The following is a 25,208-nucleotide window of genomic DNA, read 5'->3' on the forward strand; positions in this document are numbered from 1 at the left end:
AGAGGGGCTGGGCAGCGCCCCAGCCATGGTTGTGTCAGTAAACTACCCAGAGAGATAAGCTCCCAGGTGGAGCATCAGTAGATGTAGGCTGTTCCTTCCACCGGGTCACAGACTCTCTTCAGAGAATCCCTTGGGGACCCCCTAGCAGGCACAAGTCACCTTCCCTCCTCGATAGTCACATGTAAGCCCAGCAAGTCTGGCTCATTGAGAATGGATTTTGCTTACTCTTTAAATGTGGCCCACAGACTCCCACAAAGTCCCATACATACATCTTCCTAAGCCCACCACACCTGCTGACATTCAGCACAGTTCTCCCCCCTCATCCTTGATCTCAAAAAAGATCATCTTGAAAAAGATTGTTTTGTGTGCAGTTTACCCAAATGCTACTTTTCCTCATTTTTGCCAGAGTTGCTCTTTTTCCCCCCCTTCCTTTGATTTCTTTCTTGGATTTGCTCTTGGGTTGGCTTCCTTAAACCAAAATAACTCTCACAATGCACGGGGAGAGCGCTTCCTGTGGGTGAATGACATCTGTATGAAAAGACCGCAAAGCTGCCGATTTCTGTCCTTTGAAGACGCTTGTCAGCCAGTGCCGCGGTGGAGTGTCAGACGTCACCCGGGGTGACTGAAGACACTGGCAACAGCTTTTTTTCCAGAAAGCCTTCAGCCCGAACTTTAGGCTCTCTGGGGACCCAGGAGCAGCATCCATTTTCTGAAGAGATTAAAGGCGATGCTGGTTGGAGCAGCTGGTATTTTCCACTGCGTTCCCAGCAGGGCCCTGCAGCAGTGCTTCGTAGCTCACCTGCTCTGCCTTTCCTGGTTCAACTCTGTCCCCTTCTCTCCTAACTTGTGTGCCTCCTCGGGGGTCTGGTAGCTCCGGGCAGACCCCTGAGAGGAGAGGAGAAGGGGTGCTGACATGGCATCGTGGCTCTCCTATGGGAGAGGAGGGGGGAATCTCATGTTTAAGAATGTAGCTCTGGTGGGGACATACAGTTTTTCAAGGCAGGAGCCTGCTGTGCCCCTCTTTGCCTGGCAGAGTAGTAAAGCTATCCTTTTCTATTTCACCCCTGCCCCCCTCAAAAAAAAAAGAATTAGCTCTAGAGTCAGGCCTGGTCTGAGTTTGTATCTCAGCTCTGCCATCCTCACTGAGCCAACCTCATCAATTCTCTGAGCCTCAGTTTTCCCATCTGTCCAGTGGGGTCACTGGGTTTAGTGAAGACACTACAGGTAAAGCACTCCCTTGTGTGCTGCCTGGCACGTAGCAAGTACTCAATGAAGTTCAGTGCTGCGCACCTCTCCAGATTCACCCTGGCTGACCCTCCCTGATGGCCCATCATCACTCTTTAAGACTTCCTGGTTGATAGCCCCTCTACCCCAAAGTTGGTCAAAATAAAACTTGATTTATTTATGTAGTGATGGTTTTTCCAGTAGTCATGTAGAGATGTGAGAGTTGGATCTTAAAGAAGTCTGAGTGCTGAAGAATTGGTGCTTTTGAGTTGTGGTGCTGGAGAAGACTCATGAGAGTCCCCTGGACTGCAAGGAGATCAAACCAATCAATCCTAAAGGAGATCAACCCTGAATATTCATTGGAAGGACTGATGCTGAAGCTCCAATACTTTGGCCACCTGATGCCAAGAGTCAATTCATTGGAAAAGACCCTGATGCTGGGAAATAATTGAAGGCAAAAGGAGAAGGGGGTGGCAGAGGATGAGATGGTTAGATGGCATCACTGACTCAATGGACTTGAGTTTGAGCAAGCCCTGGGAGATGGTAGAGGACAGAGGAGCCTGGCATGCTGTAGTCCATGGGGTCGCAAAGAGACACAACGTAGTGACTGAACAACAGCAAATTTTGTTCTTACTGAGTCTATGTTCCTGTCAAAAGCAAGTCCCCTGACACTCTTCCCCCAGCCGCTTTACCCCTGTACATTTTTGTTTCCTCGTCCATCATTCTGTCCTAGTACAGTGCTGATTGCAGTATCTAATTCGGGGAATGGCAAACTTCCATGAGCATGGGGGCGGGCAGGTAACATCAGTGATGGGTTCAGCCCCGGGTAAGCAGGAGGAAGTTTGGTAGGGGAGCAGGAGTGCCAGACAGCTGGGGATATCTGGCCCTGCGGCAGGGGTTTCAAATTGTTTAAAATGCTGGGCTGGACAGATGAAATACCCGACTGCTGGCTGGCTGTGGCCCAGACCTGGGTTATAGTTCCATCTGCTCCCTGCCCTCACCACGACTGTGAGCTCCTTGAGGGCAAAGAGGCCCGTTCCCACCTCCCCCCACTGCCACCCCAAGGGCCCCATGCTGGGGATGGCACATGGCAGGGGTCAGCAAATTTCTGATGAATAAACAGCATATGCTGTTGACCTACTCATTTATTAAAAAAAAAAAAGTATGTTCAATGTGGAAATTGTAGGAAGAACACATAAGCAAAAAGAAGAAAATGAAAATCACCTGTTCCTGAGATAAATCTGTATCATGATTTCCTTAGATTTTGTTTTTTATACCAAACATACAGAAAAGGACATGGGTCATACATGTTCAGCTCAATGACGTGTCACAAACATGGAACCATCACTCAGATTAAGAAATGGAACTTCCCTGTCCCCTGCCCCAGAAGCCCCATCTAGCGCCCCCAGCCACTGCCAGCCATGTCCCAGGGTGAGCCATCCTGACTCCTAACAGCACGTGTTGGTTTTCCCTGTTTGTGAACTTCATGTGAAAGGATCACCCAGCAGGCGCTCTTTTCTGTATGGCTTCTTTCACTAACACTATGTTCTTGAGATTCATCCGCATTGTTGTGTGTGGCTGCAGCTCATTCATTCTCGTTCTCATCTAGCATTCCATTGTGTGAGGAGACCACAATTTATTCATCCATTCTCCTGTTGATGGGCATTTGGGTGGCTTCCAATTTGGGGCTCCTACTAACAGCTCTTGTAGGAACGTTGGTGCCTGAGTGTCTCTCTTGGTTGAACTGGTACACGTGTTTTTCTTGAGTGTAAATCAAATTTCTAGATCTTGACACAGTTGACATGCGGGTCTGGATGATTCTTTGTGGTGGGGGCTGTCCTGGGCATTGGAGGATGCTTAGTAGCATCCCTGGCCTCTGCCCACTAGGTGCCAGTAGCATTCCCCAAGTTGTGACAATCGAAAGGGTACCCAGTGTCCCCTCAAGGGTAGGCAAAATTGCCTCTGGTGGAGACCCAAAGTTTATATCAAGGAATGGATTGTTGGCTTACAGGGAATTATTTGCATAGCTTCAGTATAGTATATGCCAGCATTTTCCCCAAAGTGGTTGTTTCAGTTTATACTTCTGCCTGCTGCGTGTGACCTAACCATTTCTAATACCTGTATTATAATTAATATATAAATTTTATGTAATGAAATCAGGTATAAGTATTATTCCACCTTATAATAGATTGCATGAGTTAAGTTTTTTGTATCTTTTATTATTTATTTTTCCATTAGAGAACAGTAAGATGATTAAATCTGTACTTACCTCTGGAATCTAGCTTTTGTTCAGTCCCTGGCTCTGCCTCTCTCTAGCCATGTGGCTTTGACTGAGTGACTTCACCTCTTTGTGCCTCAGTTTCCTCTTTTGTCAAACAGGAACAATAATACTGGCCTCTTGTTGGAAGATTACACTAATTCATTAATGTGAGGCAGGTGGAAGAGGGCCTGGCACGTGGCGAGTGCTGTGTTGATGACTGCTATCCATTTAGTGGCTATAAATATTCCCTTGTGCGGATGAGCTGTGGTTTATGTCAGTTCTTTGGTGTGGAATGGTAAATGGTTTTCAGTTTGGGTTGCCAGATTTTGCAAAAACTAAAAAATGGTAATACTTAGTTACATTTTAATTTCAGATAAACAGTTAATTTTTAATCAAGTATATCCTGTACAGGGCTTCCAGGGTGACACAGTGGTAAAAAATCTGCCTGCCAGTGCAGGAGATATGGATTCAATCTCTCGGTCGGGAAGGTCCCCTGGAGGAGGAAATGGCAACCCCCTCCAGTATTCTTGCCTGAAAAATTCCATGGACAGAGGAACCTGACGGGCTACAGTCCATGAGGTCGCAAAGAGTCGAACATGATTGAGCATGAACACACGGTACCGGGTATACCCTGTGCAGGGACTTTCCTGGTGGTCCGATGGTTAAGAATCTGCCTTCCAGAACAGGGGAAGTGGGTTTGAGTCCTGGTTGAGGAGTGTTCTTTGGAAGGAATGATGCTAAAGCTGAAACTCCAGTACTTTGGCCACCTCATGCGAAGAGCTGACTCATTGGAAAAGACTCTGATGCTGGGAGGGATTGGGGCAGGAGGAAGAGGGGACGACAGAGGATGAGATGGCTGGATGGCATCACCGACTCTATGGACATGACTTTGAGTGAACTCCGGGTGTTGGTGATGGACAGGGAGGCCTGGCGTGCTGCGATTCATGGGTCGCAAAGAGTCGGACACGACTGAGCGACTGAATTGAACTGAGGAACTAAGAGTCCACATGCTGTGGGGCAACTAAACCCACGTGCCGCCAACTACAGAGCCCACGTGCTCTGGAGCCTGCACGCCACGGAGCAGATCCCGCGTGCCCCAGCAAAGACCTGACGCAACATAAACAAGTATTTTTAAAAGTATATCCTGTGCAATATTTGATGTTTTTATACTTTAAAAAATTGTTGTTTATCTGAATTCAAATTGATCCGGTGTCCTGTTTTTTATCTAGCTATCCTCTTTAATTTCGGGTCTTTTCTCTTCTGAGCATCCCAGTGATTAGCATTCTGGAAGCTGCATCTTTGCACACAGATAAGGTTTCCCAAACTTGGCTTCTCAACTGAATCACCTGGGGGCTTGTTAAAGTGCAGAATCCTGGCCCCACCCTACATCTCTTGAAACCGAGTCCCCAAGGCTGGGTTGCATCTGAATTTTTAACCAAGGCCCCAGGTGACTCAGAACCTAGACTTTAGGGTAAACTCCTGCTCAATGACATTTCTGCTGTGCTGTGTGAAAGGAAGGTGGGGCAGCGAAAACTTCCTTGTTGCTCCCCTCCTGGTCAGCTTTCTCCTGCAGGGGAAGATAAAGGTTTGGCCTTGACTGACCTTTCCTGGGACACCCCTGCCTGAGGCCTCCAGCCTGGGCAGGGGATTGAGGGGGCGTCTCCACTTCCGGCTGCCCAGCTCAGAGCCTGCCCCAGCTTTACAGGAAGCCCAGCTGAACTTTGGCAGCGGGAGAGAAAGGTGGGGGGATTGGGCACCAGGACCAGCTGCATTGATTTCTGTCTGCACTTCTTGGAAGCCCTATCATGAGGAAAACAGGCAGCGGGTAAACAGTAGACGGCAGCCCCGGCAGCAGGGCGGACCTGGCTGGCCTGAAAACCTGTCTCAGCTCCAAGTGTCTGCTAGATTCTGACTGTCGCTGTTGGGGGCACCAGTGCCCCTTGGGCTGAGACCTCAGGCCTCCTGAGACTCCACCATCTGTCCAGGTAAGGTCCGACCTGGCCAAGGGGCAGGGCCTGGATTCAGAACTGCACCCCTCGCCACGGCCCCGCCAGACCAGAGCCTCAGGGACTCATGGTCCATTCATTCCATCCCCACGGGCCTTCAGAGGATGCCAGGCCAGGTCTGAGGGCAGGAGGAGATGTCTGCCACCAGCTCCTGACCCTGCCCTCAGCCTGGCGTGCAGCAGCTGCTCTCCCCAACTTTGGAGGACAGCTCTGATTTCTTTTTCATCCCAGCTGCTGTTGGGCACTCGAGAGCCGCCAGGCCGCAGCCATCTGGGCAGGCTGACCCTGTCTGCTCAACTCAAAGCCACGAAAATTACAGCTCAGACAAGATCAATATGATCACATCCTGGGGCCTTCAGAGGATGCTTTTGCTTTGAGAAGAGGTCAGAAGGGGTCTCAGATTTATAAATATATTATTATTTAAGAGAGGATTCCTGGTGGTCTGTAAGAGTTTGTTGGCTGGGGAGATGGCTTCTCTCTGGCCTCCTGGAGCTCTCTGGAACAGAGCCAAAGTGTCCAGGCTGCTTAGGCGGGGGTAGGCTGGGGGCTTACGCTAGCAACAAGGGGGTCTTCAGAGTTTGAGTTTGGTTCTGGAGAGGGAGATGTTCACCTTCCTTGTATGTCCATTTGGTGCTGACAGCTGGTGCTGGACACATGTTTTCTGGAAAAGAACTCATCAAGCAAATACGTTTAACTAGTGCTTCATTTTTCTTCCTTTTTCTAAGTGCTTGTTGTAGTCTGCGCATTGTTCTAAAGGCTCAGGGAATAGTATTGTTATGAAGTCAGATGGGGGCCTTGTCTTTTGGAATTTATATTGTCATTTTTTACCCTTACTAGTGAGGAACCCAGGAATCAGAGCGGTGGAGTGACTCGCCCAGGACCACTCAGCAAGAGGCCCCTGCCAGGTTCAATTCTCACTGGTAACTGAACAAAATAATCTCTTGATTAAGTGGGAAACTGAGTCTGAATAATGCTGATGATGATAATCAGCATTAATCGGGGCTTACTGTTGCCAGGAACTGCGCTAATAAGTGAATTCCAAGAGATCTGTATTACTGACATCTTACCTTTTTAAAGTTTTGAAAGCTGAAGTTTAGAGAGATGAATTCACTTTCCCAAAGTTAGAAAGCCAGCAAGTTGCAGGGCTTGAAGTTTAACCCAGGACCTGGGCCATCAAGCTTAAATACATTTTATAGGTACTTTCTGGGCTTCCCACTAAGCCTGATGTGCTGGAGAGGAAGGTTACATTAGCTCATTATATGAAAGTCCAGCATTTGGGCTGGGATAGTGCAGTTGACGGAGAAGGCAATGGCACCCCACTCCAGTACTCCTGCCTGGAAAATCCCATGGACGGAGGAGCCTGGTAGGCTGCAATCCATGGGGTTGCTGAGGGTCGGACACGACTGAGCAACTTCACTTTCACTTTTCACTTTCATGGCAACCCACTCCAGTGTTCTTGCCTGGAGAATCCCAGGGATGGGGGAGCCTGGTGGGCTGCCGTCTATGGGGTCACACAGAGTTGGACACGACTGAAGTGACTTAGCAGCAGCAGCAGCAGCAGCAGTACAGTTGAGGGAGAAGGCAATGGCAACCCACTCCATTACTCTTGCCTGGAAAATCCCATGGACGGAGGAGCCTGCTAGGCTGCAGTCCATGGGGTCACGAAGAGTCGGACACAACTGAGTGACTTCACTTTCACTTTTTACTTTCATGCATTGGAGAAGGAAATGGCAACCCACTCCAGTGTTCTTGCCTGGAGAATCCCAGGGATGGCGGAGCCTGGTGGGCTGCCGTCTATGGGGTCGCACAGAGTCAGACACGGCTGAAGCGACTTAGCAGTAGCAGCAGCAGTACAGTTGAGGAGGGTGCTGATTCACTACTGACACCCGGCGTAATAATAGCAATAATATTAACAACAAAAACAACAGATTCCATTTGTTGAGCATTTGAGAAATTCCCATGTGCCTTCCTTATAAAGGGCTTCCTTGATAGGTCAGTTGGTAAAGAATTTGTCTGCAATGCAGGAGACCCTGGTTTGAAGGGGTCGGGAAGATCCACTGGAGACAGGAAAGGCTACCCGCTCCAGTATTCTGGCCTGGAGAATTCCATGGTCTGTATAGTCCATGGGGTTGCTAAGAGTCGGACACGACTGAGTGACTTTCACTTCCTTATAAAGGTTACCTTAAAATACATAGCTGGATTTAAAATACATGGCCGTTTTGTTATTCCCATTTGGTGGGTGAGAAGTTGAGTCACTTTCTCAAACTCACATAGGCAGGAAATACAGAGCTGAGATTGGAACCTTGTTTGCCTGCGTGGCCCACAGAGCCTTGCTGGTTGTCCCAGCAGCTGCTTCAAGGAGCCCATGATGGTGTCTACGCTCTGCGGGGGTCTACTTGTTCATGGAAGTGACTGGCCTCAGTCTCCTTTGTCAGACGGTCCAGATGTCTTCTCCCAGTTTGCTGTCTTCTTCCAGCCCTGCCTGGGACTCTTACATTTTCCCTTGTAAATCCTTTCTAATCAGGTCAGCTGTGGAACACGGGCCCCCAAATAACGCCAAGTACAGCCTTTACTGCCGCTGGATTTCCTGCTTGCTTAGCAATATGGAAACTTTGGTGTGGGTATGTGTCCTTTTAAAAAACCCTTTATTTGCTCTGCTCTTGTTTTTATAAGATATGGCTCTTAATGAAGCTTTAATTCAAGGTCAAAGAATCCAGAAGTTGGTGAGAGAGTCCATGGCCCCTGTGGGTCCTGCTAGACACATAAACAGCCAATGGCTGGCTTTTTTCATCTCCTCCTTTAAACAGTCCCATTGCAACAGAGCTCTTCCTTGCACGAGGAGGTAAAATATTTGAACTGACTGTATTGCCTGTTCCTAACTGTTTGCAAAATGTAGCCAGGCTCCCCTTGTCTTTGTTTATTTTTTCCTTTTCTGTAGTTCAAAGAAAATAATTTATTAACTTGGGAATTAGGGATAATATCGTTCCCCAGCCCTGCAGCTCCCTGAGGCCTGAGCTAGCCTGCCTGCCCTGCTTGGGAAGTTGAGACAGGCTTTTCCGTCAAAGGCACAGCCATGGCAAAGCCCAGGTGGACAGGGCTAATGTATTCGCAGTCATGATACGAAAAACCCGAGTGTCTGGAACCCAGCCCCTGGGGACCGGCGGGGCCACGCCATCGACCTGAACCCACTGGACTGCGCCCTCGTCTAAATCCATCAGGCTGGCCAGCCCTGGTCTTGGACCACTGAATAATTTACGGTCCTGCAGAGCGGCAAGCAGCAGGTCACTGGAGTTCATGGGTTAATAACAGGTTTGGTTTTCGATGTCAGCAGCTCTCTTGATAACGTATGAAAGAATCCTATTCTGTTGATTAGATTTTGAAATGGATCAATTTTTAATCAGCCAAACACCTGACTCACTCAATAAGAGTTGCATTGTGGAGACAGGATGGAGGCCGGCTTTATTTACAAGAGTGTTTGTTTTTTGGGGGCCATACGCAAATTCCCACCCAGGTCCCTCCTCCTGGAAGAATTGACCGGATTATCTCCCACCTCAAATGGCAGCCTTTGATTCACCTTCTGATTAGTTGGGAAATCCATGGATCTGTTTAAGAGATAAGAACAGCAGCTAAAGGTTTGATTTAGTCATCTGTGGTTATTGATGGGAAAAGCATTTATTTGCCAATGGAGAAATTTTGCTTAATGTAACAGCACAGAAGAAGGGAGGACAAAGGGAGTCCTGGCAGTAACCGGGGTGGCGGGGTGGGGGGGGGGGGCGGGCTGGTGGCAGAGGTGTTTTACCACTGGGAGTGGCTGAGGTTTTCAGCCCTATCCTCTATGAGATTTTCAAAACAATACTATGAAAGTGGGCCAGGAAGCAGCTTGAATGCATGGAAGGTTCATTGTGAAGGGTGTTGCTTCTGGCCATTTTATTCATTCAGCGAACAGGTTAGCCCACCCTGTGTGCCAGGTACTGCACTGGGCATCAGGGATGAAGCTGTTATTGAGACAGACAAGATTCCTGCCCACAAAGAGTATATATTCTGGTCTAGGGGAGGGGGAGGCAGGCAGTGAAGGAAAAACAAGGCATATAGTTATGAAACATGCAGAGTTTTGTGAGAAAACGCTGAGGAAAAATAACAAGAACATTGCATTTCAATGGTGATCAAGGAAAGTCTCTCTGAGTAAAGAGACATCCGAAATGGGAAGAGAGCAGCAGGTGGGAAGGGCAACAAGGGTTCAGGCCTGTAGACTTGTGTGCTGGATACCCAGATAAGGACAGTGGTGGATGAATGGGTGACAGGAGGCAGGGAGACACAAGAGGAGACTGGACAGGCAAACGGGCTGGGTTAGGTGGGAGGAAGACTGGGTTTATCTGCAGTGCCGTGGGGAGCTCTGGAAAAGTCCTGAGCAAAGGAGTGGCTTGTTCAAGTTTTACTTTAGAAAGGGTCAAGCTGAGGTTAGAGGACTATAGGAAATGTAGTCTATTGTAGCCATCGAGTGGGTGGTGGTGAGGGCATGGACTAGGGACACAAAGTGGGGAGAAGGGGACAGATTCAGCAGTTCTGGTCTGTGGCCAGGTGGCTAAGGAAGAGGAGATGGTGCGTGGGCCAGCTGGAGCCCCAACCTGTAGCCCCAAGCTGGTGGTGGCCTGGTCCCAGGGGGAGTGGAGGGATTCTCTGTCGTGGAACCTTGCTGGTCTGTGAACTGGTCTTCCAGACTTCCCTTCAGACTGGAACAGCTAGAAACAGGGTGGCACAGAAGTTGGGTCCTTGGGCTGAGAAATCAATAGATGAGAGGGCTTCCAGTCTGAACACTGCCTTTTGCAAGCCAGTTACCTCAGACAAATTGCTCTTTGCACATACAAGCAAGTGAGAATAATTGTTGGTATAGAACTTTCCAGAAGAACTCATAAGACATTGCTAACAGTAGTTGGTTTCCCCTGGCAGGGGTACATGGGCTGAGTGGGAGATTCACGTTCTCCTCTATACCATCTCGTAGCCTCTTAAGTTTATGCCACAGGCGTGTGGTGCTTGGTCAGAATTGTCGAGCTATTTGTGATGTGCTGTGACATTCACCGGATGGACCTACAGTGGCATTTGGAGCAATGACTGGTGTTCCCACCCCCTCTTTTACAGAAAGGCTCGGAGAGGGCCTGTCACTCGCCTGCAGTCACATAGCTGTACCTGGTGGCTTTAGCCCCTTCTCAGGCCCCAATGCCTCTCTTCCCTGCTCAGCCCCTCTTACCTGTTGCTGTTGGTTGAGATAGTAGATTTGATCAGTCTCTGAGAAGCTGGATTTTCCTGACACGAGTAGCAATTTCTCATTCCCCAGTGCTCTGCTCCAGGAACCATCGATTGGGCAGCTTTATTTATTAGCTTAATCGCCGCACATCCCTCAGCGACACTGTTCTTGCACTTGCATTGTCGGGGAGGCAGAAGGGCCTACATGCACACCTGTGTGTGCGCTCAAGGCTGGGAGTGTCCACGTGGATTTGGGACTATGTAGGAGGAAGCCTGACTCACTTCCCATCTCTCCTAGGTGACAGGCAGGCTCTCACAAGCATCTTAATTTAGGCACAAGTCATTGCTCACCGAGGGATCTCAGTGGAAAGAACAATCTGACCTAGCGACAGAAATCCTTGATGGGAGTCCTAGCACATCCACTTGCTTGCTGTGTGACCTTTCGCCAGCCTGTTCTGTGGGCCTCACTTCTTCATCTGTAAAATGGAAATGATGGTGCTCTCTGGCCTTCTTGTCTCTTTTCTCTCTTCTCACGTGTTGGCATAGCTTGCTCCTTCACTTTAGTCTTCACTCAAAAGTTACCTTTGTCAGGGAGGCCTTCTCTGGCTACCCTAAGTAAAATTCCACCTCGCATACACACACACACACCATTCTTCTCTTCCATGCTATATAGTTTTTTCTTCCTTAGCACTTAACATGCTGTGAACTATTTGCCTTGTTTACCGGTTTCTTCCTTTTAAAATGGTTGCCCTGGCAGTGCAGAGGTTTTTGCCTCTTCTGCTTGCTGCTGTCTTCCTAGCAGCTAAAATGGGACTTGGCCTGTAGTAGGTGCTCAGCAAATATCTGTTGAAGGAATGAATGAAATGAGTCAGCGTGAGGCCCTTAGAACAGTGCCTGGTAGCAAACTTGGGGTAAGTTTTTCCTCACCTTTAAAATGGAGACACTGTTGATAATAACTATCACAGAGTTGCTGTGAAGATTCAGTGATGTGGGTGTTGAGTTCTTGGTACAGCTCCCAACGCAGTAATTCTTCAATAAATGGGATCTATTATAGTTGTAGTTATAAGTACTAAATGAATAATAAAGGTGCCTTGGTAATGGCAGAATTTTTGAGAAGTGGATTTAGTGTCTACGACCCAACAACCAACCCTAGCCACAGCCCTGTGATCAGTCCTGATTAGCTACTGCAGTTGTGGGGTCACCAGGGGTCACGATCCTCCAGTTTGCCTTTGGCTGTCATCTGCCCAGAGAGTAATACCCTCCTGGACTCTAGCTTTCTCAAGGAGGTGTCCCAAATTGTTCCAAGCAAAGTTCGTGTGATTTCATTTTTTAAAAAAAATCATGGAAAGTGTTCTTTAAGAAGAGAAAGACCGATGGATGATACTTATTGTCCCAGGGAAACATGCTCAGCACATGGTTATGTGGCTAAAAACTGAAGCTGAGCAGCACATAGTGTGTAATTTTATTTTGTTTTTTATATATAATTTTTGTAAATCAGAACAAGCAGAGCCTCCCCAGCCAGATGAATGAGACTTGTTCATGCTTAGACCTGGGTCTTGAGCTTCATCCCTAGAGTATGTGAGGAACCCCATCCAGGACTCTTTAACTGCAAGCAACAGAAACCGACTCGGCCTCCCACCAAGACTCATGTAAGGAGGGACTTCTCTACCCACAAGAAGAAGATTCTGATGCTGGCTTGCCAAAAAACCACAGCAGATGTCCACGGCAGTTGGGAGGGAATGGGATGGGATGGGGCAGGGATCCCCAAATGCAAATGAGGGGCGATTATTGGATGCAATGAGAATTCATTCTGGGGTAAGGGCTGTTCTCTGTAACCTGAGGCAGAGGCAAAAGCAGATGAACAGAACTAATGTCGGTCTCTTGGGACTTTGCAGTGTCCTCTGACAAGCTTTCGCCTGCTGGTGATGTGTCTTTGTTCCCTGGGGGCTTCTGTCCACAACCTTAAGACCACTTCCTGAGAGTGGGCAGGCCAGAAGTCTTGGGTAACTCTTGGGATCAGCCCTTAGTCTCAGGAGGTGTGTATACAAGTTCCAGCTCCCTCACTCCTGAGTGGAAGAGTTCTAGGTCTCTTCTGCATTTTCTTTGGGTAGTGGAGATTATAGGTGATTTTTGTGTTTGGCTTTCTTCAGGAGGTTTTTATGTTTTCAGCTTGGAGAATGTTTTATCTTGTCATTTGAAATCAACCTGCTGTACAAGAGCAGGACTGCCCCCGGGCAGGTTGGGGGCATCTGTATAGGGACAGCAGGTAGCTTGGTAGCATCTTTGGCTTCTGCTTACATTGTGGACAGAGCAGTTCAGGCTTCTGCATCGAGCTGAGGTGAAGGGAAAAGAGAAAAGAGGGAAAGTGGAAACCACAGTACATTGTAGGGCAAAAATAAAGGGGTTGGAAGCAGTCCAAATAAAAGGCTGATGGCCTGAACTGGTTGCATTTGGGGCATTTCCAGATTTGAAACTTCAGCGGGCAGAGGTGTTTGAGCACCTCCTGTGGGGGCACGTCTGCCCACCGAATTGCCAGCTGCCTCCACCCTAAGTGTGGCAGTCAGTAATATCTCTACATGTTGCCAGGTGTCCCCTGGGGGACACGGTCAACCCCAGTTGAGAACCACTGTGTCAGATTGGGTGGGAACAGAGCAGCCAGCATGCTGGTGATTAGTGATGTAGCCCAGAAGTAGGGCAGGAATGAGGAAGGAGGGCGCAGGTGTGAGAGGCCTTTGAGAACAAGAACCAGAAGGCCAGGGAATTGGAAGGTCAAGGAGACCATGGAGGGGAGAGATGTTGGATCCTGGACTTCTAGGGGATAGTGTCCAAGGCTCAGGAGCTGACCGGTCCATGGACTGGAGCAGATGGAAAAGGAAGCAGAACCCTTTGGGGTGAAGGACTCTGGGGACCCTCCAGGGTCAATGCATCTTGTGATATCTTCAGGGCTTAACTCAAAGAGAGACCTCGGTAAGGGGAGGATGTTGTTGAATGAATGAATGAGTTAATAAATAAGCCAAATGGGCATTTCTTCTAAAAAAGACTGAGATTCGTGAACCTAAGAAACCATTTTCTCTGTTATTTAATGAGCACCTACTATGTGTGCAAAGGTGGGTCCTGGGCACCTATAAATTATAGCGCAGAGGAGGAGGGGTCGCTGAACAAGCAAATAGATAATATATGATTACAGATGGCACTCTCTGCCAGAAAGGGAATTCATGTGTTGGGAGCCAAGTTTGAGGCTGGGGCCCAGTGACCACTCAAGCTGCTGTCAACAGGGCAGCCCACATTTGGTCCAGAGAACATATTCATTCAAGATGACTTTGATGGGGACAGGGTGACGGGCCACCCTTTGGCACAGAAGAACAGGGAGAGCAGACCAGACAACAGGGCAATGTCATTGAATACTGGAGTGAGGATAATCAGGGAAGGCTTCTTTGAGGAGGTGACGTTTGAGCCAGGAATGGAAAGTTGAGTAGACCTTTGCAAGGGGAAGGGTGAGGGAACAGCAGAGGCATCATGACTGCTTGACAGAGGTTGGGGTTTATGGAGCAGATAGATCCTTGACTCACCTCCTGGAGCTTCCCTCCAGGCCTTGAGTAGTGAGGACCCAATTGATGAGGTGGGGTGGTTGGTAGCATCTGGGGTAGTGGCCATTCTCACAGCCCTGATGTAAAGGTTGTCTGCTCCCTTTTCTCCTATTCCTGCCCAGTCCCTTTTTCCAGGGGAGCAGGCGGGGAGGCCCACAGATGTCCTCCCCAGCCCGCGTACCTTAGCAGTTGGCAACCTGTGGATATTTTGTGAGTGTGAGTTTAGTTTCTTCAGTGCATCACTGGATAGAGCAAACTTAACTTTTTCTTTTTTTTTTAAGGCCAATTAAAAAAAAAATTCTTTTTTTCCAGAGCAGGCCACCGGCTATTACGGAAATAGTAAACAGGAATCGGTGCCAGGGCATAAGTGGTCGGTTTTAATTAGAACATTAAAGTATTTTAACGCTTACACTTTATATTTTTGTGAACTTGATTATATAGCATTTTAAATACCTGTGAACGTTTTAAGGACTCTCAGCAATGAATTATTTGCAGTTTCACAGGAAACTTCTATTTTAAAAGCAAACGGTATGAGAGTGGCTCCAAAGGCTTGGCAGCGGTGACTGCACTGTATAATGAGGACCCACGTGGTGGGTGGGTTGGCAGATGGCCTGCTGGGCCTGCCGTCACCCAGGTTCCCTGACCACCCCCTTCTGGAAAGGCTCCTGCTGGGTGGAAGGGATTCGGAGAGGCCTCAAGGTGTCGTCAGGGTCCCCATGCCTCCCCACCCCCAGTCTTGAGGATTCTTCTGGAAGGCAGTTGAGGGGTATCTCCCCCTCTCTTTCACTCTTTGCCACTGAAGCGTCTTCAGGAGGCTCCTGGTTTCAGCTTTTACCCACTCTGGGCTTCTTCCTACCCAGCATCCAAAGAGGGCATCTTAAAACACAAATCAGTGTCGTTGTCCAGTTGCTCAGAAGCTTCCCAGGGGAAAGTCAGCGTCTCCATCAGAGTCACCAGGCCATGGGCAACGAGCCCTAGCCCTGTCTTTTCGTCATGTCACCACAGCGCAGACACATGGGCCTTCTCATTATCCTTCTATCTCTTAATGTTTATTGAGCATCTGCTATGTGCCGGGCATTGTTTGGATGAGTGAGTCCCTACTTCATGGAGCTTCCCCACTAGTCAGGGGAGACTGGTGCTGGAGAAACACATGAATACCAGGTGTGAGAGGAGGGGAAGGAAAGTAAACCAGGGCAGAGGATGGGGATGCTGGGGGGTGCTGCTTTTGATGGGGGCAATGAAGACAGTTTTCTCTCAAGAGGTGATATTTAAAGGCCTGAATGAAGTGAGGGAGCAGGCCAGTGGTGTGCTGGAGTTGGCTTGTGCAGTCTCACGAGAGAGCCAGTTATACCCATCTGCTCCCAGCTCCTTGTTCAGTGATATGTGGTTGGTAGCTTGACGTCAGCCAGCGTCAGAGTATTTACTCCATGGAAATGGGCAAATGCAACCAATTTGAGCTTGCTTTCCAGAGATCTGGTTGTTAAGCATTTACCAGCACACATCTGGAGCAGGTCATGCAGAAGGCTGTGGGAGGGGGTTCTGGGCATTCCCTGAAGGGGAAATATGTTAGAAAGGTTTGAGGAACATCTTGGAAGAGAGTAAGGATGGGACTGAGGGAGCGAGAAGAGGAGCATGAGAGAAGATAAAGCTAGAGACTTCCCTGAATGCTTCTAGTTTCTGAAATCCTCTAGGCTTGTTTGTGCCCCAGAATCTGTGCACCTGCCATTCCTTCTACCCAGGATGCTCTTCCCCTGGCTGGTTCCTTCGGCTTCTTTGTCCCCACAGAGAAGCTTTCTCTGACCATTTTTGCTAAAGCATGTTTTCCTCCTTTATTCCTCTATCAGCACCCTTTGGTTCTCTTCCCAGCGTTCGTCTCAATTTGTAATTGTGTATCGGTTGTTTATTGTGTTGGGGTCTATCTACCCCCACCGAAGGGTAAGGTCTGAGAGGTGGTGTTCCTCCCCTCTGTCTCCCCACCTCCGAACAAGGGCCTGCACAAAATAGATGCTCAGTTCCTTGCCGTCAAGCGTGGGAATGTTGATAGAAATCCTTTTCTGTGCAGGCATTGGTTTGGGAGATGTCTTAACCACATGAGATCAGAAATTGAGGAACAGAAGCACAGATGGAGAAGCCAGAGGTTCCTAGCTCGTGCCCAGCCTTATTCCAGCAGCATAATTCCTGAGTTCCTTTTCCTTAACCCGGAAGCAGCACAGCAGCATGTTGGGGCCTCTCTGACAATAGGCACAGTAATCGTCCCCTGGTTTCCAATCCCCTTGTCGGTGACAAAAACAACCTTTCTGCAACTGCTGAAGATATTGGTGACATTGGAGGTTAAATATTCCTACTATATCATGGCTGGCATTTTTATTGTCACAAGAGCAATGGATGTCAGGAGTTCAGGACTTAAGATGGAGTTTATCTCATGACAGAGGAAATGCTGAGTCCACTGGCATCTGGAATCGGGTGGCCAAAGGTGCATTGAGGACGGAAACACTGTGATCACAGGGAATGAGTTCAGCTGACCTGATTATTTCTTTTTATAACGATGAGAGCTTAGAACGTATCGATTGAGGTGATCAGCATTTAGGTCTTTCATAGTTAGTAAGGAACTGTTCGATTTATATTGGAAACCATCACTGCCCAGGGCCTTTAATGAGGTATGTGGTGCCCAGGAGAGGAGGACAGTTAACATCACAGAAGTGGGTGCAGGACCAAGAGAGGAAGAATGCTCCTTTTTTAGGCCATCAAATCACTTTCCTCTGCCCTGCTCAGCGGTTTGTAGGCCCTTTGGCAAGTTCCTTAGCTCTTGTAACCTCAGTTTCTTCTTCTGTAAAATGGGCTAGTAGCGCCATTATCTCCAGGAGTAGTTTATGGTTTGTGAGGATTAAAAGTGATAATGTGTGTGCAGTAAATATTCTCAGGAAATGTTGCTCACTGTTAATTCAAGCTGTCAGGCGATGGTGTCTTTGCTTCCGAAGGCCATTTGAAATGGGAACGTCGTAGGCTCATTTCAGTATGACAGGGAGCTTTCTGAAGAAAACGCCCTGAATGAAGAGTTGCCACAGGGTGTTCTTGCTCCTTGGCTTGTCGCTTCATCTTCAGGCAGTGCAGGTTTAACCAGAAAATAATGCATTTTCCTTGAGAAAATGCACTCAAGTGTTTGACACCTGACCTAACTCATGGGAGCATGTGCTAATTTTATCATTAATCAGAGAATTCTATCCATTTCTGTATGTATTGCTGTAGAGTGGACTTCACTCCAAGTTGTCTGCACAATTATTCAGTTCTGTGTTACCTGAGAGGCTTCCCTGGTGGCTCAGACGGTAAAGCGTCTGTCTGCAATGCAGGAGACCCGGATTCGATCCCTGGGTTGGGAAGATCCCCTGGAGAAGGAAATGGCAGCCCACTCCAGTATTCTTGCCTGGAAAATCTCACAGACGGCGGAGCCTGGTAGGCTACTGTCCGTGGGGTCGCAAAGAGCCGGACACGAGTTACCTGAGAGGGTAGGAGCCTTTGTCAGCCTCTTTTGCTGCTCTGTCCTCAGCACCTAGAACAGCTCCTACACATAGTAGGTGCTCAATAAAATATTGGTTGAATCAATGAAATTATATGTCTGTAGGGGTTTAAAAATATTTAATATTTCCTCTGGGAAAGGCCATATCCCAGAGAAATGGAAACTTAAGTTCACACAAAAACCTGTACATAAATGTTCACAGTGGCAGTATTCATAATAGCCCCAAAGTGAAAGTAACCCAGATGTTCTTCAGCTGGTCAGCGGCAGCAAACTATGGTGGATCCATACCATGGAACCCTACTCAGCAATAAAATACACCAGACACGGTACACTAACAACTTGGATAAATCTTGAAGGAATTATGCTGAGTAAAAAAAGCCAGTCTCAAAAAAGATGACATACTAGATGATTCCATTTATATAGCATTCTTGAGAAGACAGAACTGGATAACAGACTAGGGATGGAAACAGGGAGGGAAGTACGTGTGATGATAAAAGGGCAGTGAGTGTGAGGGCCCCTTCTGGTGATAGAAGTGTTGTGTATGTTGACTGTATCAGTGTCAGTGTCTTGGTCGTGATTTTGTATTGTCACTTGGTGAGTTATTACCAAGGGGAAAAGTGGATGAAAGGTGTGGGAGATCTCTCTGCATTCTTTGTTATAGCTGCATTAATCTACAATTATCTCACAATAAGAAGTTCAGTGTTAAAAAATGAGGGACTGAAAGCCCTTCATTAATCATGAGAGATACAATGGGCTGAACCCTGATTCTGTGATACATTAACTCAGGTTTACACAAGCAGCTTCATGAAGTAGACGGATGTGACGTCACCATTTTATGGGGAGGAAAACAAGCTCAGAGAGGTTAGGGGACTTGTCTGAAGACTCACAGCTGGCAGGTGGTGGAGGTGAGACACAAAACCTGGGGGTGTCTGGCCCCAAACCCTGAGTTTTTTCCTCTAGACACACATCCCTGAGTCTCTGCTGTTTGGATGCTGGCAGAGCCAGGAAGCTCGCTTCCCTCATGCAGAGTCACCTGATGTCTGACCCCTTAGGTGGGCACCGCAGGTGACTGCTAAAGTGACTGACAACTCGGTAGGGGAGAGGTGGCTGGGAGTAAGCCTAGGCTTCCCACCTGGCTGCTCCTAAGTGACCTGCTGACCTCAGGAGTCACGACCCCCTCCCGTCCCCACTCCTTTGGCTTATGCGAGGACATTGGAGTGTTGGTTTCATTATACCCATTTTACAGGTGAGGAGACTGAGGCACAGGATGGAAAAGGAACTGGGGTTGTTCCAGGTGGAGGTGTGGTCCTTTCCACCTCTAGCATCCTATGGTGGTGATTATAGTTCCTTTGACTTGTCTTGCTCAGCTGCTGTTTTCAGGGTGATGTGGCACAGGTTCTGCAGTGAGGTGCACGGCGCTGAGATGGAGTCCTTGCCCTGAAAATCTCCAGACTGTGGCCTGGGGTGAGTGATTTCTCTTTTCCAAGCCTCACTTTCCTCATCTGAGAAATGGGGATAATGAAGACTAAATAAGAAAACTGATAACACGTTGCAGGAAACAAAAATCGCTGGCAGCATCTGAGGTCTGATTGGAAACTCTTACCTAACTGCCCTGATGTTCAGAGCTCCGAGCAGAGTATGTTGAAAGGAGCAAAGCCCTTTCCTGAGTTATATGCCCTGACATGGCTTCTTGGGGCATGTGATCTCCTGTGCTCAAGTTCTGCTTAGCTCTTGGTTTCCTGAGCAGGATGGTGTGTGCTGTAATAGAGGACATCCAGAGGGGCTGGGAGGCTTTCTGCCACAGACAGCACCTAAGCTGAGAGCTGAAAGATGACTAGGCTTTGCTAGGTGAGTGGGAGGCAGAAGACAGAAGGACATTCCAGGGAGAGGGAACAATGGGTGCAAAGGCTTAGAGGTTAGAGCAGGTGCATTTGGGGAACTGTAACCAGGATGGTAATACTTGAACATTAAATAAGCAGAACCCAGTCACTCTGGACCTGCATCTCTTTTTCTATTAAGACAGAGTAGGCTAGAGGAGATCCAACCAGTCCATCCTAAAGGAGATCAGTCCTGAGGGTTCATTGGAAGGACTGATGTTGAAGCTGAAACTCCAATACTTTAGCCACCTGATGTGAAGAACAGACTCATTTGAAAAGACTCTGATGCTCGGCAAGATTGAAGGCAGGAGGAGAAGGGGACTACAGAGGATGAGATGGTTGTCCATCACCAACTCAATAGACATGAGTTTGGGTAGACTCCAGGAGTTGGTGATGGACAGCGAGGCCTGGTGTGCTTCGGTCCATGGGGTCACAAAGAGTTAGACATGACTGAACGACTGAACTGAACTGAGGCTAAAGGGATCCCAGGGAGATTCGTAAGTGAGTGAGGAATTGGACTTCATCTTGAAGGTGATGGGGAGCTGTGGAGGGTTTTGAGCAGAGGAGTGGTGCAGATAGATTTATATTTGAGAAAGGTAGTTCTGGGTGGTGTGTGAAGCAGAGCAGGGCAGAGGCGAGCCCCAAGTGGAGGCTACTATAGCATCTTGGTGGGCAGTCATGGGGGACTAGAGCAGAGTTGTGGGAGTGGACTTGGATAGAAGTGGCTGAATTTAGAACATTGGTGAATGTCTGGTGTGGAAGGGACAGAACTTGGCAAGGGGCCCAATGAGGGAGCACCATGAGTGAGCTAGACTTCTGATTTGGGTTCTCAGCTGGGCCACGTCGGGGAGGCCCTTTTACCTCTCATGGTCTCCTCTGTAACTTGGGATGATTTCCACGTTCCCCATCTCTTGGTTCCAGTGAGGGTCAAATGGAAAGCCCCGTGAGTCAGCACCTTGCAGTGAACAGCAAAGCCCCCAAACTCCCACCTCCACTCAGAGCTCATGAAAATTCCCAGGGGGACAAGGCACCTGGCATTAAAGATATAACTCCTTTTTTTTGTCCAGTGGTTTTTCAAAGATGCCACAGTCTAATCTGTCTAGCACAGATACTGTCTACTGGTTTTCTTTCCTTTTAATTGTAAAAGACTGGTTTGGGGTTCTCTCCCTTCTCTCACTTATCTCGGGAGAGGTGCTGAGAAACAGCGCCAAACCGAAGGTTCCAGAACAAGCGCCAGTACTTATGGAGCTCCTGCTGTGTGCCACAGCCTTTCCACACGTTACTGCCTTCTTTATCTTCTGGGTTAGAGGCACAGGTGACGGAGTCCAACAAGCTGGGGTCTGTATCTGGCTGTGCCGTGTCCTAGCTAATTGGAGCCACTCCCAGCCTCTCTTTGCACACCTGTTGCCAAAGGAGTCACTGAGCCCACTCCAGCCAGAGGCAAGGCGACTGGGTACAGTGCTGATACAGAGGATGGCCTCAGGAAGAGGCAAGTGGCAATAAATAATTCCAGGAGGTTGGCCTCGGTGTTGCTGTTCAGGGGAAGGAAGTGATATTTACAGCCTGAAAGCTGCCAAGGTAAATTTCCTGACTCAGCCATGCCCTTTTCACGAAGGTCTGGAGGAGACGTAGCTGGGGTCATTGCTGGCCAAGGTCAAGTGTAACTGGATGGCCTGTACTCCCAGTCCAACCCCTCCAGTACAGGGGGGAGCTCCACGGGGCCATCAAGGGGTACAGGCCTGGGCCACCTCATCTTGGTTGTCCAACTGACAGGGCCCATTTTGATTTTTCACCCCAGCTGGCTTTGAACTTTCCAAAATCCCAGATGATTGTCACTCAGGGTTCTGCATAATTTTCATAGAATAGCACTGGATTAGTTTCCTAAGGCTGCAGTGACAAATTACCAGCAACTAGCTTAAAACAACAAAAATTCATTGTTTCACAGTTCTAGAGGCCAGAAATCTGAAATCCAGGTATCGGCAGGGCCGCACTCCCCCCAGGGGCTCTCAGGGAGCTTCGGATGATGCCGGCAGTCCTCGGTGCTCTTGGCTTGCAGCTGTGTCGCGCGTTTCAGCCTCTTTGTCACAAAGTTGGCCTCTCTCTCTGTGTCCTCTCCTCTTCTTTTAAGGACAGTAGTCCTTGGATTTGGGGCTCACCCTAATCCAATATGATCTCATCTTTCTATTAATAATTACATCTGCAAAAACCCTGTTTCTCAGTAAGGTCATAATCAGAGGTTCTGGCCATAGTCTGGGCATGACTCAGTGCGCGAGGATGGGGAACGCTGCACTATTCAACTCAGTACCAGCCTTTTTGGAAAATGCTGCAAGCACACGTCCTTTTCACTCTGAGCTTTGTTAGGAGTTCTTTGGGGATGTGGAAAGGGGGTGTGGGGCTGACTCCCCCAACCATGGGCAGGAAAAAGGACTCCAAGTGTTACTCCTAAATGCTACCGGAAAAAAACTGAGACTTGAAGTCTTTACTGTGGTTGAGAAGAGAGGCAGAGGTTTCTGAAAAGGGCTGAACTAAGGTCTGGGGTGGTTGTTTCCTTGGTCCTTGACAACTTGCTCTTCCCTGAGCCTCAGTTTTTCTCTCTGTAAGTTGGGGATAATATCAGCACCTTCACTGCTTGTGAAGATATCACATAAGGATTTTAGTGCTCAAGGCTTGTGAGTCCAGGGTCTCGTTGTTTGGACAGAGAAGCTGGGGCTGAGAGGACATTCCTGGCATGAAGTGACAAGCTGAGAAGAAGGGCTAATGTGCTGCTGCTCCCAGAACAGTGCTCCCTCCTCTCATATCCAGCCTGGGTTCCTGCCAGCGATTGGATTTAGAAGGGTCTGAGCCCATTATAGTAAAACTAATGAGTATGTATTTAGAAGCTAATCTTCACAGTGATCCTGTGAATCAGAGACTGCTGCAGTCCCCATTTTACAGAGAAGGAAACTGAGACTCAGGAGGTTGAAGTTGCTTGCCCAGGGGCACATGGCTGTAGGTGGCAGAGCTAGGATTCAGATGCAGGTATGTCCAAGTCCCACTTCTCTGGTTCCATCTCCCTTCCTTAGGCTCCTCCATGCTGCGGTTTCCCCATCTGTGAAATGGCATCTTCTCTGAGCTCCTGACTCCAGCAGAACAGTGCTGAGTACGAAGCCCAGAGCATTACATAAACCCTGGTTTCGAGGGTGTCTCAGCTTCCATCTCCTGTCCCTCACACCACAGCGACTTGAGATTTTTACATAGACTGGAGCTGTGTGTAGGGTGGTGAGCAAGTGAATGTGTGTGTGTGTGTGTTTGCAACAAATATTTTATAATAGACAAGCCTTGTCTGCCACTTCTAAAAGTAGTTAAAAAAAAAAAACCCACTTTGACAAAAGTAAAAATAACCCAAAGCCTGAGTCACCAAAGTCACTGAACTCAGCCAGAAGGGGCTGCTCTGAGCTGTGGCTACTTCTGCCTGGCCAGGGGCAGCGGGGCAGCGGCCAGAAGTTTGGGGGATGGATCATGGGCTTTCAGGGGAAAAGTCCCAGTGGTTAGTTTGTGGGTATAATGACTGTCCATCCACTTTTTTTTTTTTTTTTTTTCCCTACAGGAGGAAATATCTCCTAAAAAATGCTCCTTATTCTCTCTTAAAAGTGACTTGACAATTGATAATTTTGCCCTAGTGACGGGCACCTTAGAGCTTTTATTTCTTGGAGGCCAAACATTGATGTTGTGTGAAATGGGAGCCTGGCAGAGCCTTTGTGCGGATCTCAGGCTTCCTGAAAAATTTATTTACTGTGACTGTGATCTGCAGGAGCGAATTGATGTTTATCTATAGTTGTTCTCGCCAGCCAGGAGGGGGAAAAAATGCATAGCTGCACTTTCCTCGGAAGCCTTGGAAGGCTGTTTAAATAAGTATCTAATAGCGAACTTTCAATAGCAGACAGGCAGCTTGATGGACATGGTGCAGTGTGTATTAACCATAAGCAGGCTTAATCTTTCCCCCGTGTTTTAGGAGAAACTTTATAACCTTCTGGCCAAGGAATTCATGAGAACCAGGTATTTGAAGCTGAGCAAAATTATCCTGGCCATGCCAGTGGCAGAATCGATAATTCTGAGAGACACACGAAGGAGGGGAAGCAGAGGCTGCGGTGGGTCCCATGCAAGCAGCCCCAGCCACCTCCTTGTGGCTAGAAGGTCGGGAGAAGTATAAGGGGGTCTGAATTGGCAGGGGAAGGTCAGGATCGTGCCATAAACCTGGCTTTTTCATCAGGTAAGTAACTTCTGCTGCTCCTTCCAGCTTGGAAGGTTGATGAGGACAGAGAACAGGGATATGTGTCTTACCGCTGGGCTCTGGTAACAGTGCCTGACCCTTTGGTGGCACCCATCATTTTAAATGATAAAAAGGATTTATGTGATTACCCAGTGAGTGTCTGTCTTGCCCTTTAGAACCAGAAGTTCTGTGCAGCCTGGAAAGCATCTTGTTTAGCCATGAGGTCTCTCTTGATCTCTAGGAAAAGGGAGACTCTCTGTGTTATCAGTTCAGTTCAGTCGTTCAACTAATAGATCGTTCAATGATCACAGTCGTTCAACTGTCCGACTCTTTGCAACCCCATGAACCACAGCACGCCAGGCCTCCCTGTCCATCACCAACTCCCGCAGTCCACCCAAGCCCATGGCCGTTGAGTCGGTGATGCCGTCTAACCGTCTCATCCTCTGTTGTCCCCTTCTCCTCCTGCCCTCAGTCTTTCCCAGCATCAGGGTCTTTTCCAATGAGTCAGCTCTTCACATCAGGTGGCCAAAGTATTGGAGTTTCAGCTTCAACATCAGTCCCTCCAGTGAACACCCAGGACTGATCTCCTTTAGGATGGACTGGTTGGATCTCCTTGCAGTCCAAGGGACTCTCAAGAGTCTTCTCCAACACCACAGTTCAAAAGCATCAATTCTTCGGCGCTCAGCTTTCTTTATAGTCCAACTCTCACATCCATACATGACCACTGGAAAAACCATAGCTTTGACTAGATGGACCTTTGTTGGCAAAGTAATGTTTCCGCTTTTTAATATGCTGTCTAAGTTGGTCATAACTTTCCTTCCAAGGAGTAAGCGTCTTTTAATTTCATGGCTGCAATCACCATCTACAATGATTTTGGAGCCCCCCAAAATAAAGTCTGACACTGTTCCCGCTGTTTCCCCATCTATTTGCCATGAAGTGATGGGACCGGATGCCATGATCTTAGTTTTCTGAATGTTGAGCTTTAAGCTAACTTTTTCACTCTCCTCTTTCACTTTCATCAAGAGGCTCTTTAGTTCTTCTTCACTTTCTGCCATAAGGGTGGTGTCATCTGCATATCTGAGGTTATTGATATTTCTCCCCGCAATCTTAATTCCAGCTTGTGCTTCTTCCAGCCCATTGTTTCTCATGATGTACTCTGCATATAAGTTAAATAAGCAGGGTGACAATATACAGCCTTGACGTAGTCCTTTTCCTATTTGAAACCAGTCTGTTATTCCATGTCCAGTTCT

At 48.2% G+C, this 25,208-nt stretch overlaps 1 protein-coding gene and 1 long non-coding RNA gene across 3 annotated transcripts in view; both read left to right on the plus strand.

Annotated features, from left to right (window-relative positions):
- The window catches only part of CUX2 (cut like homeobox 2), a 277,464-nt gene that overhangs the window by 35,753 nt on the left and 216,503 nt on the right, over positions 1 to 25,208 (plus strand). The window lies entirely within an intron of this gene.
- Positions 5,335 to 8,111, plus strand: LOC147355443 (uncharacterized). Its single transcript, XR_015144505.1, has 3 exons — positions 5,335 to 5,469; positions 6,328 to 6,410; positions 8,015 to 8,111. It is a non-coding gene; the product is annotated as an uncharacterized LOC147355443 (long non-coding RNA).

The sequence above is a fragment of the Bos grunniens genome, chromosome 17 (assembly GCF_055505025.1).
Source record: "Bos grunniens cultivar Pamir isolate PY7600 chromosome 17, Bosgru_T2T1.0, whole genome shotgun sequence".
In the NCBI taxonomy this organism is placed as follows: Eukaryota; Metazoa; Chordata; class Mammalia; order Artiodactyla; family Bovidae; genus Bos; species Bos grunniens.